General features: G+C 42.0%; 1 long non-coding RNA gene across 1 annotated transcript; it reads right to left on the reverse strand.

Annotated features, from left to right (window-relative positions):
* Positions 1-5,966: 5,966 nt before the first annotated feature.
* On the reverse strand, positions 5,967-16,940 carry LOC131920168 (uncharacterized). Its single transcript, XR_009381525.1, has 3 exons — positions 16,715-16,940; positions 15,526-15,669; positions 5,967-6,172 (listed from the first exon to the last, which is right to left on the reverse strand). It is a non-coding gene; the product is annotated as an uncharacterized LOC131920168 (long non-coding RNA).
* Between the last annotated feature and the right edge of the window lie 252 nt (positions 16,941-17,192).

The following is a 17,192-nucleotide window of genomic DNA, read 5'->3' on the forward strand; positions in this document are numbered from 1 at the left end:
AAAGGACATGACTGCTTTTGTGTATGGTGTGGGAGAAAGTTTATTATAGATTTGTGGCAGAGCATAGCCAGAGGCAGAGACACCTTGGAGAATCCAGAGTGGACATGGCCACACTGTGCTGGGTCATGTCAGGGGTGGGGGTGGGGCAGAAGCAAATGGGAGAGAGGAGGACCAGGTGCAGCAGCCAGGAGGCCCAAAGGTACAAAGGGGGTGGGTAACCACAATGGTTGCAGTATATAGGGAAGAGCAGCCGAGCCCCCTGGGCTGGAGAACTCAGAGTAGGGGGCAAGGTATGGCAGCCAGGAGGCCCCTGTAACAGGTAGGGAATCAGGGATGCTGGGAGAACCTGGTGGCCAGGTTCACTTTGATATGTTAAATAGGTACTTCAGCCATTCATTCCTGGGTTTGAGACTTAATGTGTAGCACCACACAAGAAATAAAAGAATGCAGAGCCAGGAAGCTTGGTCCTATGAATCTGGTGCTCTATCCTTGGAGGAATACAATGAAATGCATGTAGGCATGGTGGCCATCTTTCTGTAGAGGCATGCTATGCGGATGGTCTGGAACTGCCATAAAGCATTTGGAGGCTGGAAACACAGCTGTCTTCTGTTCATTGCATGATTCTTACAGGTCCAGGAAGCAAAGTAATCAAGTCTTTCACCCTCTCCTTCTGCCTTCCAGGCTCCTGGTTGGGTCTCCAACTGGTAAAGTTTACCCAACATGAGCAGGGAAATGGGAGATGCACAGTCTCTACACCCTACCTCTGGCATTACAGATACTGCCCAGCTGGCTTGAGGATAAGATGGAACAGGTGAATGACCTGCACAGGTGTCCATGATTATACACTGTCTGTTTCATCTGTCACTGGGGAGAAAAAAAAACAAAAACACAAACAAAAAAACCTGGTCCACTACAACAGTGGTGATGCATTCTAGTTTCCCAGCATTCCTTGATCTTGTGCTGTGCAGGAGCAGTACATCTTTTCTTTTCCCACATGTCATAGGTATTTTTATGGTGTTTTTAAAAACTTAATATATGGAGCAATGGGCGTCATTATGACATTTTCATACATTCTCGTAGCATTGAATCCTGTGCATACTCACTCACCACCATCTTTCCCTCCTCACTAGTCCTTCTTCCTCCAAAACAGTCCCTTTTCTGTTTTCATGCCATATATTAAAATACAGATTCTACAGATGATAGAGATAGTCAATATTGTCTTTCTTCACCCCACTTACAGTCTCATCCCTTTAGCCCTCCTCTTACCTCCGTAGTCACCCTTCTGACACACACACACACACACACACACACACACACACACACACATAATGTTTATAGATAAATATAGGTTCTGTATATAAGAGAAAAACATGAGATATTTGTTCCTTTGAGTCTAGTTTATTTCACTTAACAGGATGATCTACAATTCCATCTATTTCTCTGAAAATGACACAATTTTATTCTTTTTTGTGCCTGAACAAAACATTATTTTATATATATAATATATTATATTATTAAATTATATATAACTATAATATACATATATACATATCTATATATCTATATCTATCAATATATACTTACTCAGTCATGTGTTGATGGATAGTTAAGCAGATTCCATACCCTGGCTATTGTATGAAGTTCAGCAAGCCACATGGATGTGTAAATATCTCTGTGGTATGTGGACTTAGATTACTCTTGTTAGTTATTTGGGGGCGCTCTTACCCTGGGAGGAAATGTCATGAAACACAACAGAATCCACTAACAAGAGTTTTATTAAGATAAGAGAGACAGACAAGTGTGCTCAGGCCTGCGGAAAAGACACATGCGTGGAGAAGAAGAAGAAGGAAGCCGGGAATATGGCGCCGGCTTATAAAGGCTGGGTGGCGCAGGCGTACACAGGTCCATGTGGCTACTCCACGCAAGCGCGTAAATCACATGGTTGCATTGTGCGCTCTTATGCAACCATGCAAAGCCACGGGGTACTGGTCACACGAGACTCCTTGACCCAGAAATGGCTATTTTGACCTGAAACTGGCTAGGTGGAAGTGTCTAGGTCTGCCAGACATGCCCAACCGTAGGGGCATGTTGTGAATCTATCAACTCTAGGTTATCTACCCAGGAATAATACAGCTGGGTCACATGGTTGTTCTAGCTTTAGTTTTCTGAGACATTTCCACACTGATTTTCATAGTGCTGCACTGGTTTATTCTTCTAGGTGCAATGTATAAGGACCTCTGTGTCCTTACATTCTTGTCAATGTTTACTGACTGCTTTTTTTTTTTATGGTTATCTTCTCATTGTTCTGAGATGGAATCTCAGGGTAATATTAATTTGCATTTTCTTGCTGAAGATGTTGACCTTTCTTTCAAATGTCTACTAGCTATTATATTTCTTGTTTTGAGAACTGTGAGTTCAATTCAGCTATCCACATATTGACTGGATGATATGGTGCTTTGCTCTCTGATATTGGAAGTTTTGTTTTTATAAATCCTAGAGATGTTAATCTGTCACATGTAGAGTTGGCAAAGATTTTGTCTTATCCTGCAGGCAGTCTCTTTTTTCTTTTTTATCTTTTGCCATGCAGATGCTTTTCCATTTCATACATGCAATTCCACTGATCAATTTTTGGTTACTTCCCTATTGGGGGCCTTCCTCCCCACCCCCAGTTTCTTGAGTAGCTGTTGCCTTGCTTACTGACCTAGACCAGATGTCCTCCCTATGCTGATTTCCTGCCAGTTTCCTTCCTTCTGAACACTTACCTGAGGTTCTTTGTTTGTGTATCCTGCATTCGGTGTAAACAGCTAGGATGCAAGAATGTAAAACATCTGTAGCAGTGAACTTCTGCCCTCCAGGGTTCTCCCATTGTGCTCTAAGACTGTATTTAAGGTTTCCTACCTCCTTCAATAAAAGGCATTCAGCATTCTGCTGAGATGAATGACCCACTGTCTTGTCTCTGTTCTTCAATCCTTAGTCCCTCTCTCAGACATGGTGAATGGGTAGTAACTGCTACACTTCCCATGCTGTGTTAGTCCCTTTCAGAAAGTCCTTCCTATGACTGTAGCTCAATGCACTTGACTTATGCTTTTCTATAGCAGTTTCAACATTTTAGGGCTTATATCAAAGTATTTGATCCATTTTGAGATGATTTTTTATTCAGTGTGAGAGACAGAATCTAGTTTCATTTTTTTTTTTTAATGTGTGAATTCAGTGTCCACAGCTCTACTTGCTAAAGATACTGTTTTTCCTCCAGTGTGTATTGTTGGCACGTTCATCGAAACTCTGGTGATGGTAGACTGTGGCTGTGTGGGATAATTTCTAGGTCTTCTATTTTTTCTACACATCTGATTTTGTGCCAGCATCACACAGTCACTGACTATCACTGTGGTGCTGTAGTATAATTTGAGATTGGGTGTTGTGGTATCTCCAGCATTGCTTTTTACCTAAGATTAGGTAAGCAACATTTAATGTGCTTTGTTTTGTCTCTTGGATTTTGTGGATTCTTCAAGCTGTTACTGGTGCTTTCATGATTTTCCCTGATGGTTTTTAGGTAACAACTAGTTTTAGGAGCTGAGTCATGTCTCCTATCCAACATGTTGAAACCTTGATTCCCACTCCGACACACTGTATTTCTGTTTGGAGATGGCCTTTATAGAAATGACTGACTTACAGTGAGTTCCTTAAATGGAGCCCAGCCTACTCTGACTGGCATAGTTATAAGGAATTTGGGCACACTTAATACAAAGGGCAAAGAAACACACTGATGTGCAACAAAAACACAGAAGCCTCAGAGGATTTAGGCCTGTCATCGTCTTAAATCTTAGACTTTTGGAACTTAAAATTGTGGGGAAAAATTCTATTGAGTAAACCATTCAGTCTGTGGTGTTTTGTTCTGGTGAACCTATGAAAGTTACTTTGCTTTGTATTGAGATGGAATCTCAGGTTGTGCAGGCTGGCCTTGAATTCCCTATGTAGCCAATGGTGATATTATGTCTTAGGATTTCTCCTGCAGTGATAGAACAGAGTGACTGAAAACATCTTCAGAGGAAAGGGTTTAATTTAGCTTATAGTTCCATGTCACCACTCATTATTGAAGGAAGTCAGGCCAAGAACTCAAGGCAAGAAGCCAGAGTTAGGAACTGAAGCAGAAGTCATGGAGGAACACTGCTCACTGGCTTGCTCTTCAAAACTTGTTCAGCTTGCTTTTTGTACAACTCAGGACCACCTACCTAGGGGTGGTACCAATTTCAATGGATTGGGCCCTCCCACATCAATCATTAAACAAGAAAATGCCCTGCAGGCTTGCCCACAGACCAATCTGCTGAAGACATTTTCTCAGTTGAGGTTCCCTCTTCTCAGATGACTTCAGATTGTGGCAATTTGACAAAAAACAAGCCAGGATACTTTGAACTCCCGATCCTCCTTTCAGCTTCCAACTCAGGGATCACAGGTGTGAATCTCAAGGCACTGACTCAGGAATCCACATATGAAGAAATGGATAATTTGGTATTGAATTGCAAATTAGAAGCAACCAGCAAGTAGTTGCAATTTCAATGTACAAATCAAGAGACTTCTTACCATAGAATAAATTGGCCTACAAGCAAATGAATTACAATGGTGCCCACTGTGGTTAAGGGAAGAGATAAAGGGCAAAGGCTCAGGCCAGGAATTGATCCTAGTTCTGATCCAACAAAAATTGTTTTGGTTTCGGTTTTCCACAGATACCTCAAGAGAGAGTGGGGTAGGGGTGGGAGTTGGGGTGAAGGCTTCTGTTCAGCAGCGTACAGCAGCTACTTACATTGTGTCACTTTATCCAAAATTTAGTACTTAAAGTGCTAAGCACTAGGTGCTTGCCACCAAGCCTGATGACTTGACTCGCATGGTACGAGGGGATTCCCCCAAGTTGTCCTCTGACCTACACAGGAACACCATGACAAATGCATGTATACACACACACACACACACACACACACACACACACACACACAATGAATGAAAATTAAGTAGTCCAATGATTGACAAATACAAGATTCTGCCCCACCTGAATTGTTTATGAATAAACACATTTTGTATTTCTTTCATTAAAGTGCAACTCCTCATTTCTTACCATCCTAAATCATCCTCTCTAGGGTGGTAGAAAAATGTGTTTCTTTTCAAGCATAAACAAATTAACACATTGATGAGGGATTTCAGCTTTTACTAACTTGGACAATGAGCAATTTTCTTCCCTACAACTCTACTGGGATGAAGCATCACCCTTCCTGCATGCTGTGCCCAAACAGTGATTAGGCAATTATCTCCTCATTTCCAGAACTGGATGTTTTCTTCATTGTCTTCTGGACTCTGCTCAAAGGAGATTATTTTCAGACATTGAGTTTTCCATCCCGCTGCCCCAAATTTCATCAGCTTTTACTTCTTTATGACCTCAACTGATTCAGGAGCACTGCCAGATACTTTCATTATAGGTTAAAAAAAAAAAAGACTCAACCAGCTCAACAAGGGGATTTATTGACATCTGTCAAAATGATGGGAGCAGGGCAGGCCTCAGGCATGGTTTACACAGTTTATGCTGGATTCTGGTTTCTTTCTCTGTGATCATTTTCATTTTACTTTCCATGTTATATTTCTATCCCTCATGGCACAGAATGCCAACTATGACCATAGAGTTTCCCAAAATAAAGGGGCAAAGTTTTTGAGTCACATGCATGCTTGACTATCACAGAGTGAATCCCTGCTTGTGAGGTAAGGAAACACATGGCTGGTAACCTGGAAAATGACCTTTGAAATGCTGGAGTCTTTACAATTGTTTTACCTAAGCCAACCTCATGGTCAAGCTGTAGCTATGAGGCAGCACAGGCTTTAGGGAGTTGAGCACAACACTTTCATTCCAACTGGCAAGTCCCCAATATTTTCCCCATGTAGTTAACTCCTTAAAATTTTTCACCAGTTTTCTTGCTTTAAATGTCTTGTCCTCAGATCTTGAAAGGGTGCAGAGTATCCTACTTTGGATTTCTTTTTCTCTTTTCCTTTTATTGAAAATTGATTTTTTTATCTCACATAATATATCTTGATTATGTTTCTTTTTCTTCCTCTACTCTTCCCATTTTCTCCCCATTCTACTCCTGTCTGGATCCACTTTCTTTCTGTTTTTCATTAGAAATTGAGAAGGTTCCTAAAGAATAATAATAAATAAAATGAAATATAATATAATAAAATAAGATGAAAAAAACCCTAAGACAAGACAAACCAACAAACAGAAGAGTCCAGGAGAAGGCATAAGACTTAGAGACCCATTCATTCTCACACTCAGGAATCCCATAAAAAACACTAAAGTAGAAGCCCTAATGTATTTGCAGATGACCTGGTGCAGATTCATACAGGCCATGTGCATGCTGACTCAGTCTTTCTGAGTTCACATGTTCATCGATCATGTTGATTTAGAAGGCCATGTTTCTTGGAGTTCTCCATCCTCTCTTACTGACTTTCTGACTCCTTCACTGGGGTTTCCAGAGCTCTGAGAGGAGGGATTTGATGGAGATCTCCCATTTGGGGATGAGTGTTCCAAGGTCTCTCACTCTCTGTGTAATGTCTGGCTATTGGTCTCTGTATTTGTTCCCATCTATTGCAGGAGGAAGCTTCTCTGAGGATGACTGAGCAAGACACTGATCTATGAGTATAACAGAATGTCATTTTATTGCCACATTTTTTTTTTAGAACAATAGCATTTGGTTTAATTTTACTCTGGGTCCCTGGGATATCTAGTCTTTGGTTCTTGGTCAACCAAGCAGTATTGGTTATGTGCTGTGGGATAGTCTGTATGTCAAGTGTGTTGCTGATTGGTCAGTAAATAAATCACTGATTGGCCATTGGCTAGGCAGGAAGTATAGGCGGGACAAGGAGAAGAATTCTGGGAAGTAGAAGGCTGAGAGAGAGACACTGCCAGCCGCCACCATGACAAGCCGCATGTGAAGATGCCGGTAAGCCACGAGCCATGTGGCAAGGTATAGATTAATAGAAATGGATTAATTTAAACTGTAAGAACAGTTAGCAAGAAGCCTGCCACGGCCATACAGTTTGTAACCAATATAAGTCTCTGTGTTTACTTGGTTGGGTCTGAGTGGCTGTGGGACTGGCGGATGAGAGAGATTTGCCCTGACCGTGGGCCAGGTAGGAAAACTCTAGCAACAAATGGCGCCCAGCGTGTTGGCAAGAGTTTCCACCTAAAACCTGAGTAAAAAGATTCTAAAACGGAGCTAAAAACAGCTCCTAGTTGTCTCTTTTAAGCTAGCAGCAGCCTGCGTGTTTGAGCTACTATGGCGGGTTCCTGGCGTGCATGCTCGACCTGCAATATGGTGGGAATGAGGCCTCTGCAAGTGGCACATTAAGCTGTGTGGTGGATTTAGCCTTTGCTAGTACAAAAAAAAAAAAAAAGAGGTTTCTGGGCTACACGCTGCTTTGATAAAAGCATAGACCCACTATTTCTGAGAGTTGATGGCTCCCAGAGCTGGCGGAAAACGTACTACCACCATGTTGGGAAGCTGAAGTGGGTGGAACCAGCAGCCACAGCGCCAGCGCGTTTCAGGCTTAGAAGGCTGCAGTTTAAAGCAATAGGCTCAAGCTAATATAAAAAAAAAAATAAGCTACGTAAAGATGGCTACCACACAGAGAATCTGGATTATGTTCTCTTTGATATTCGTAACTGAAAAAAAACATTTGATTACAAAAGCTGTTGAGTTATGCCAAAATGTATATTTTAAAGGTACCTTGACTTCAAAATTTGGATGTAAGGATATGTTGCTTTGGAAAGGAGGCTCTGCTTTTGTTTCCACAGAAAGCCAGAGGCTATGGATTTGTTCCAAATTAAGATACATCAGGTTTGACCAGCCAAGACCACCTGAAAGGTCTCCAATGACACCATGGCCCAGATGATCCAACATCCAGAATGGTTTGAAGGCAACTGGCTCAGACGATACACCCTCATGGACTACTCCATAATCCTAAAATATTCTTTGTGTCCCCATAAGATACAGCGCCCCCCTCCAGCAGGAAGTAGTAAGAGAAACTACGCCCAAATTCCCAAATATACCAAGCTGACTTTGGAGATATACAAAGGTTAAAACCTTCCTTTTTAAGAAAAGAAAAGGGGAAGTGCTGTGGGATAGTCTGTATGTCAAGTGTGTTGCTGATTGGTCAGTAAATAAATCACTGATTGGCCATTGGCTAGGCAGGAAGTATAGGCGGGACAAGGAGAAGAATTCTGGGAAGTGGAAGGCTGAGAGAGAGACACTGCCAGCCACCACCATGACAAGCCGCATGTGAAGATGCTGGTAAGCCGCGAGCCATGTGGCAAGGTATAGATTAATAGAAATGGATTAATTTAAACTGTAAGAACAGTTAGCAAGAAGCCTGCCACGGCCATACAGTTTGTAACCAATATAAGTCTCTGTGTTTGCTTGGTTGGGTCTGAGTGGCTGTGGGACTGGCGGGTAAGAGAGATTTGCCCTGACCGTGGGCCAGGTAGGAAAACTCTAGCAACAGTTATGGGTTCTATCTCAGAGAGTGGGCCTTAAGTTAAATCAGATAGTGGTTGGTTACTCCCACAAGCTTTGTGCCACCATTGTCCTAGCATGTTTTGAAGGCAGGACACCATTGTAGATCAAAGAGTTTGTGGCTTGACTGGTATTTGTTTTTCTTTTGGATTGTTCAGGTGTTGTTGTCAACAATGGGGCCTTGCTCTCAGTTTGTGGAGAGCAACCTATAGACTTGCCAATAACCTGGTTATTTGGGGATTCACAAGGTAGCCCCTTGGCCAACAACTCAATTAGACATAACCTGATCCTGATACAGTGAGCTTAATTTGGTGACAAGAGTTAGCCAGTTGGAACTCTGTTTACCTCATTATTAGCTATTTCCTTTAGATTGCCTTCAGATACATGTAAGACAAATTGCTAAATGGTCTTATTAATAAAAAACCTGAAGCCAGATATTGGGGTAAAAACTGAGAGATCAGAGGAATAGAACAAGCTAAGCCACAAGTTCTTACCCCTAGGAAATCCTCATTCCAAGAGAGAGCTACTTCCTGTATACCTATGCCTTGTATACCTTTCTGTGCCCTGCCATCTTACTTCCTCTCTCCACCTAGCTAAATTACTTCCTCTTTCCACCCAGCTCTATTACTTCCTGTCTGTCTGTACAGAGCTCCAGAGCTCTATGGTTAACTAGTGCTGGGATTAAAGGTGTGTGCCACCATGCCTGGCTCTGTTCCCAGTGTGGCCTTGAACTCACGGAGATCTGGATGAATCTCTGCCTCCAGAATGCTTAAAGGATTAAAGGCATGTGCTACCTCTGCCTGGTCTCTATGTTTAATATAGTGGCTGGCTTTTTCCTCTGATCCCCAGGCAAGCTTTATTGGGGTACACAAATAAAATATCATCACAGATATGTGTATGTTTTAGGAGGTTTCTATGGTATTTATTTTCAATACTACCCTCAAATGGCCCTTAATTTTATCTATCTTTCACCATATTCTCTCCCTCAACCATTTCCTTTCATTCCTCTCCTCTTTTCCATTTGACCCTCTGTTTCAACACCCCCATCCCTCCATAACTCTTTATTCTATTTCCCTTTCCTAACAAAATCTATTGGTTCCATCTAGTCCCTTGCTCTATACCTAACCTCTGTAGTTCTATGGATTGTAGCTTGGTTATCATTAATTTAACAGCTAATATCCATTTATAAGTGGATAAATGTTATGTATAAATTTATTAAAAATTGTAAATCCATACTATGTTTATCTTTCTGGGCCTGGGATATCTTACTCAGGATGATTTTTTTCCTAGTTCCATACATATACCTACAAATTTCATTTTTTTAACAGCTGAGTAATACTTCATTGTGTAAAAATAACATATTTTATTTATCCATTATTCCATTGAGAAACATCTAAGTTGTTTCCACTTTCTGGGTATTGTAATATATGAATAGAGCAGCAATGAACATGGTTAAGCAAATATCTTTGCTTTAGGATGAAACATTTTTTGGGTATATACCCAAGGGTGATAAAGCTGGATTTTGGGGTAGATTGATTCTCATTTTCCTGAGGAACCATGACATTGATTTTCATAGTGGCTGTATAAGTTGTCAGTAGCACTAGCAATGGATGAGTGTTCTAGCTTGGATTTCTTTGTTCCAGTTGGGATGATGACCTACTGGCATGACTGCTCCATTTTCATTCTGGTTATCACCCCTGTGCTTAGTTTTTTTCTGAAAGAAGGTTTATCTCTTCCAATCAAATGAGTACAGATGGAGTGAGAAGAGCAGAAGAAAGCAGCCCTCATGATCTCTATCCCCCACCCCACCCTCTGCCACCACCAAGGAGAGCAGAAGGAGATGTGATGTGATTATTCTAGCAGCTTGCCATCTCAAAGAACTGGTTCTGCCTTTCCTAGCCAGGGACATTTCATTAGCAAGACCAAAGAGCTGCAGGTGTAATAGAACAACTAGAACTTCAGGTATCTGGGGGAGTGATCTCTTCTCATAGACTATTGCAAGTCACATGAAGCAGTTTCAAGTGGCCAAGAACTCCTGGCTTCCCTAGGAAAGCAGATGAGATGCAACAATACCATCATATTATGTTATTGTCAGATACAGTCTTAGAATTTAAATGCAGTGTTTGTTCTTAAACAAAAACCACAGCTTGAAAAGATTCTGTACCTTTTTTCTAGTGTCTTAAGTCAGGCAGGCTTCATCATAGTGGGGGAGTGGGTTTGGTGACCAAGCTTTTAGGGGCAGAGTGTAAACTATCCAGAGGACTCAAATGATTATCCATAAATGTCAACATTTTAATTTATACGAATGCTATTAGCCATCTTACCCCGCCCCTTGTTTTACTACCAAGACTCAACAAGGCCAATCATAAACTCATTTTTAAGTTAGTATTTTAATCAGAATAATACATGTATACAATCTTACAGTAAAATTTTATTTCAAATCTAATAATGAAAATGCTACCTTCCAGTACTGTAATCTGAATTCTTTTTTTTCATGGTCTCATGACAATATAATTTATTCAAAGAGAGGTGTTCATTTCTATGATCTTGATTTATTTCATTATTAATTCTTCTTTTTATTTACTTAAGAAATGTTTTTATCCATTTTACATACCTACCACAGATCCCCCTTTCACCCCTCTCCCCTGTCCCCCAGTTTCCTTCCCCCCAATGCCACCCATCTCCTCCCCTGAAAGAGTAAGGTCTCCCATGGGGAATCAGCGAAGCCTGGTACATTCAGTTGAGACAGGATGAAGACCCTCCTTGCTGCATCAAGGCTGAGCAAGATGTCCCACTGTAGGTAAGGGCTTCAGAAAGCCAGCTCATGTACCAGGGATAGATCCTGATCCCACAGTGCCAGATGTCTTACAACCCTCACAGCCTGTGCCACTGTCAGTCCATAGGCCCATAGAAGCCTTTCCAATCAATATGAGCCCAAACACCCAAGACCAACCCTGAATTCCCACTCCCATAGCTTACCTCTCTCTCATCAGGAAGGCAGCCAATGAATCAGGCTCAGATTCCCCCTACTTTCAGCAGGTCCTTATTCAATGGTTGATGAAGTTACAAACATATTTTCATTGGTATCATTTGCTTAAAGCTGTGTTGGATCCTGCAGTCTTTCTCAGTTGGAGATCAGCCTATGATGATCAGGCAGAATCCCAGGCCTGGACAAACATCTTTCTTAACATCCCAGTGACCTATGATGTGCTCACAGGGCATGGGGAATATATCCATCCTGTGTACCAGGCACAGATTGGTTTGAATACCTATGTTCAACAGGTCTCAGACCTGGCCCTCAATGCCCTACAAGGGGCTCAGTCCAGCCTACAAGCACTGGATGTCTCTGCCAAGGAACACATCGCTGCCCTTGGTGAGATGGAGAGATTCTATCTCCCTCCAATGACAGCTGCCAGCTCCCTGCTAACCCACGGGAGAGGATATGCTTGTGTTTTTCCTCAGAGTGCCACTATGTCAATATGGGTCCCAGCAAGAGATGTTCACTTGGACATAGATCAGCCTGCTTCCACCAAGGAGGAAATAACCCAGGATAGGTAATGTATATACTCCTCTTTCTTGCTCTTATTGCCCCTCTAAAGGCTGAAGACTTGTGAAGCCTTGCTTTTCCTCATTTTGTATGATGCCTTTTAAGATGAGGAACATTAGTTTAGCAGGCCAGGAGCTAGCTAAATATACTAAGGACCTGTGTCAGCTAAGTTTCTATACTATCCATTACTGCAAACACATGAAATTTTCCAATTAAATCAGACAAGAGCACAGGTTATAGCCTTTGACTATTTTTTGAAAATGGCATGATATAAAGATCTTTCTCCTTTTTAAGTGTCACCTACAGCACATCCAACAACAATGGGTGGCCACTAAAGTGACTCTACAGGTGTTAATGGCTCTTAGACATCCAACTCATAGCCCTCCACAGGAGGTTATGCATGCCTGCTTTTCTGAAATTCAAAGTTACTGCCTGGCTCTCCCCACCTGGGGTGACTTCCCAGGGATGTATGCTCTTCAAGGGCTGGTAGTCAAAGACAGGTAAGAGCTTGTTTGTGCAGCCAACCTAAGACAGGCACAGTCCAGTTCCTGAGTCCCCCTGAGGCAGGGTCAACAAGGTCAGACCAAAGAACTCTGACTCCCTCGGAGTACCCATGTAATAAAATAAAAAGGTGGATATGTAGTAGGACAGGCCCATAGGGTTGAGGAAATTAGCTCAGACCAGTTGCCAAGGCATGCACATAATGTAGTCCTTATGAGCCAAACAGGAGGCTTCCTGAGGGCCTAGCCACAGGAGCTGTTAGAGTTCCTGGTCACTGTCAGAGTTCCCAATTATTGTCAGAGTTCCTGATCATGCCCAGCCAATGAGGGATAACCACACAGACTGGGTGCTAGGAGGAGGATATATAAGGCCTTCCCTGTTATTGAATAAATGAGTTCACTATTTGCCTTCAACAGACTTCTGCTGTCTGTGTTGTTGATGCCATGCCTTTTCACCCCCTCTTCCAAGGGAGCAGTTAGCATCCAAGCAACACAAGAGGTGTCTGTGTCTCAGGGAGCCTCTCTTGGTCCAATTGGTGATGGTGTTGTTTGTGTCTCAGGGAGCCACTGGGGTCTTGGGGGATGGGTGGGTTTGGGGAACTGAGTGGGACTTACATGGTCTGATGGGGTTGGTGATGGCCAGGCCTGCCAGCAGGAGCCTTGCCTGCTAGACTACAACTGGGGCTGCAATAGGTGGGGATGGAGGAACATAGGTTGTGCTCAGGAGCCTAGGGCCTAGAGACTATGCTGACTGGCTGAGAGAATAGCCACTCACTCCTCGGACCAATCTGAGCTGGCAGAGTCTATGTCTCAGGGAGCTACTGAGGCCTAGCAGGGGCACTTTGGGGATAGAGTGGGGCTTGTAGATTACAGGGCCCAGTGTGGGTGGTGGTGAGCAGGCCTGATAACCTGCAACTGGGGCTACAATGGGTGGGTGGGGGCTAGGGCCTAGAGACTGGGCTGATTGGTTGGGAGAACAGTTACTCACTTCTTGGTCCAGTTGGAGTTGGCAGGATCCCTGATCTGAATTCTTAATCCTTGCAGCTATTATCTCTTTTAGATTTTAGCTGTCTTCATCTCCATAGCAAATAGACTTCTCAGATCATTTTTTTTTTTTAACACCTTTCCTTGCTGAGACCCAGAGCATGGGTATTTTCTTTCTGTTTCCCTGTTTACTTCCTACACAGTATAGCTCTGTCATGCTGTGTCTCATTAATGTAGAGTTTTCATGATCATGGCCATGGGAATATTTTCAGCAGAGCCAAGTTCTGTAATATGGCAGCATTTCTTTTCTTATAAGCCCCATTACTTCCCCTAGAGTTTTAGTAATTTTTTCCATCTTGTGTATAACTTGGTTTGCTCTTTAGTTGACACTACTGGGGACCCACAGCCCTAGATTTCTACCTGGGCTGTCACGTTCTTCCTAACAGAACCCAGCACTGGGGCAGCCATGAGTTTCATTTTTCCAGGGTAAGTTCTCAGTGAGTTCTCATCTTCTCACTTTGTCCAGTACATGGAGTTTCTGAGGCCAACATGTAGCTATGGCCTAAAATATCCAGTCCCCAATGCCAGGATTTCCAAAAGCGAAATATATTAATGTTACCTTGAAGGTATTAATGGAATCAATTAAAAAAAATCTGTTCTGCCACTTGGTGGAAAGTCTGAATACCTAGAGCTATGAAGGGCATGTATTGCTGGGGGAATGAGACTTAAATACAGTGCACTTTTGTTTTCTACTAAGACCTCAAGGCAAATGGGCAGTGTTAATGCCAAGAATACGATACCTCGTATGTGCTCCATGGCATGTTTAGTTCTTTCGGAGCAGAAAGAAAGTAGAAAGGTTAGCTAGAAACAAACAAACAAACAAATGAAGGAACAAACAGTCTGATTGTCCCTCCATCTCCTTCCTCCTCCAAATCAAAGAAATATAGATTTTGATCTTGGGATGTAGCTCAGAGATAGAGTACTTATCTAGCACATACATGGTCCTCAGTTTGGCCTCCAGTACTGCACACACAAAAAAGTAGAATTTCTCTTCCTAAATGAAGCCATAAAACCTAGGAAGGTCACTGAACCCCAACCCTTTTTCTTTGAGATCTTTCTCACAGGGGCTTCCATTTGCAGGGAAAGGGATGTGCAGAGAGGCAGGGAGTGTAAACAACTAAGCCTTGCTGAGGCCTCCAAGTCATTACCATTAGCTTATACTCATTACTGTCTGGCAGTTCTCCATGGCTACCCACTTCCTTCATCAAGTAAACACTGAAAATAAACTGCATATCATAGAAAACTTCAGTTAAATACATTTGTGATGAGTTTCTTATTCCTTTTGCTATAGAAATGTCAGCCATGACTCTGGAGATATGATAAAAAAAAGTTATGACTTTTTCTCTTCTGCAGTAGAAGAATGTAGAAGTCTTATATGCTAACTTTTTACCTTTCCTTAGATTAGCCAAGCTTAAAATAAATGAAAAGCTTGAGTAAACAAATGTTTGGATATGTATGTAGTTAATAATATAATATATTGAATTCAAAATACGACTTGCTTACCAAAGCACTTTATACATCCCAAGTTTAATTTAAGCAAATTAGAAAGGGAGGTGTTCAGAAATGCATTCAGCCATGTGCTGAGTAATGGTGTTTCAATCAGTGACAGATTGAAACCCTTAGGGACCTGGCATGGTAGAAGCCTTCCTACATGGCAGTTAGCACAAATTGCCAGCACACTATAAGAGCAATACGATCCTGGCACTTTCTGAGGTGCATGAACTGTTAGGCCAGGGAAATGGGGACTGGCTACAGAACGATGCCATTTTTGAGGTTTTGCTTACTGCCAATCATGCTCTCACAATTCTCCTTTTATAATGTTTCCCCCCTGTATCAAAGGAGTGATCCTTGCCTCCAAGCACCATCTCTTTAATTTAGGACTTACAGCAGTGTTTATAGCCTACTGCCCACATGGTCTTTGCCCAGGATACTGCTGCACAGCAGGCATTAAATGAACATACATCCTCTGTTACTGCAGCATGAACCTTGTTTGGCCTTGGTATGATGTCTTCAAGTTCATTCATGGCACCTGAAGACAGAGAGGCTCATCAATAGCTTAGAGGATTTGATGGAGAGGTTGGAAAACTCAAAAAGGTGTGGTTGATATGGAAATGACTTAACCCTTCAGATCTGGATAAAGGATAGGAATGGCCTTCAGGAGCTCAGAGACGCTTCCAGAGGCTTGCTAATTAAGGACTGGTGGAATCTGAAAAGAAGTCCACAACTGAAAAAAAAAAAAAAAGGCAAGAGACAGGTAACTACAGGAGAAGGGCAACCCCCAGGAAAGCCCTCAGTGAGGGTTCAACAGAGAATGTGTTGATGTCTATGAGCTTCTTATGAACTATGAGAATAGGGGCCCTGCACAGAGAGACCTGGTGACAGAGGGGTGGTCAGGTGCATGATCCAGTTACCAACAAAGCCAGGGTGGGCAAAGAAACAGACCCAAGCTGCCTCTGAGGCAAACATCTGAAAGCCTACCCTTCCCTGAGGACAGCCTCAGACAGGTTCCTCAAGAAGGATCTAGAAGATTTTGTTGTTATAGTAGGTGGCAAGTACATGCCTTTTATAACCCCTGGGGACCTTCCAGGGTTTGAGAAATTGAGGCATGGAAACAGTGATATGGACATCTTGGTACCATATAACTGTAGTTAATATATGTCTTAGTTATTGTTTTAAAAAACATGTTTAAAAATAAAACAAATTTAAAATAGAAAAAAAAACTCATAGAAGAAATGTATAAGAAGAGATAATAGTTTTGCATAGCTGTAAGATACATTTGTGTGTTAAGCTATGTGAGTAGAAAAAGTCCAAAACTAAAAGAAAATAAAAATTATATAGTAAAAGGTTGCAGTGAAATAAAATTAATTTATTACTTATGAAAAAAAGATGTCATTTTCAAAGTTAGCACAGCCTTGGTGAAGAAAACTCCGAGTGTATCAAAAGCTTTTCAGGTGTCTGCCCCCAAAAAACTTTCTCCCAGAGTCCAGGGAAGGTGTTTACAAGCAGCAGTTATCTAATCTTAAGGATATCAAATGAATCTACCTATCTGAGGGTATATCAATAAATCTACTCACATCATGCTCTTTCAGTCCATCACTTTGTTGTTCTAAGTAAGCTTCAACTCTGCCTCTGCTCTCTCTGCTGTTATCTCTTTGTTCTGCCGCTTCTCTAAATCTACAGCTTCTTTTCAGCTCTCATTCTTAGCTCCTCTCTTGCCTGACTCCTTACATTTCTAACAGGAGACTCTTTGAAAACCTGAGAAAAATTTCAAAACCCTCAAGGTCCTAGGATATCCTAGAATAGATGATAAGGAGCAGAGCCATTACCATAGTAACGCAAGGTTCTAAGTTTTCAGGACCAGAGGGAGGGGGCACAGTGCCCAGTGCCACAAACTCTGAGACATAGCTTTTTATCAGCAGACTTGGCAGGCTTTCATTAGGGTGTTTTGTGTTAGTAGCCTTGGTAGGCATCTGCGACTATGACCTTGTGCGTAACTGTAAACTTTTAAACTTATGATCTATTTGCAAAAGCCTTTAGTCTAGTTTGAACTTG

The sequence above is a fragment of the Peromyscus eremicus genome, chromosome 9 (genome assembly GCF_949786415.1).
Source record: "Peromyscus eremicus chromosome 9, PerEre_H2_v1, whole genome shotgun sequence".
Lineage (NCBI taxonomy): Eukaryota > Metazoa > Chordata > Mammalia > Rodentia > Cricetidae > Peromyscus > Peromyscus eremicus.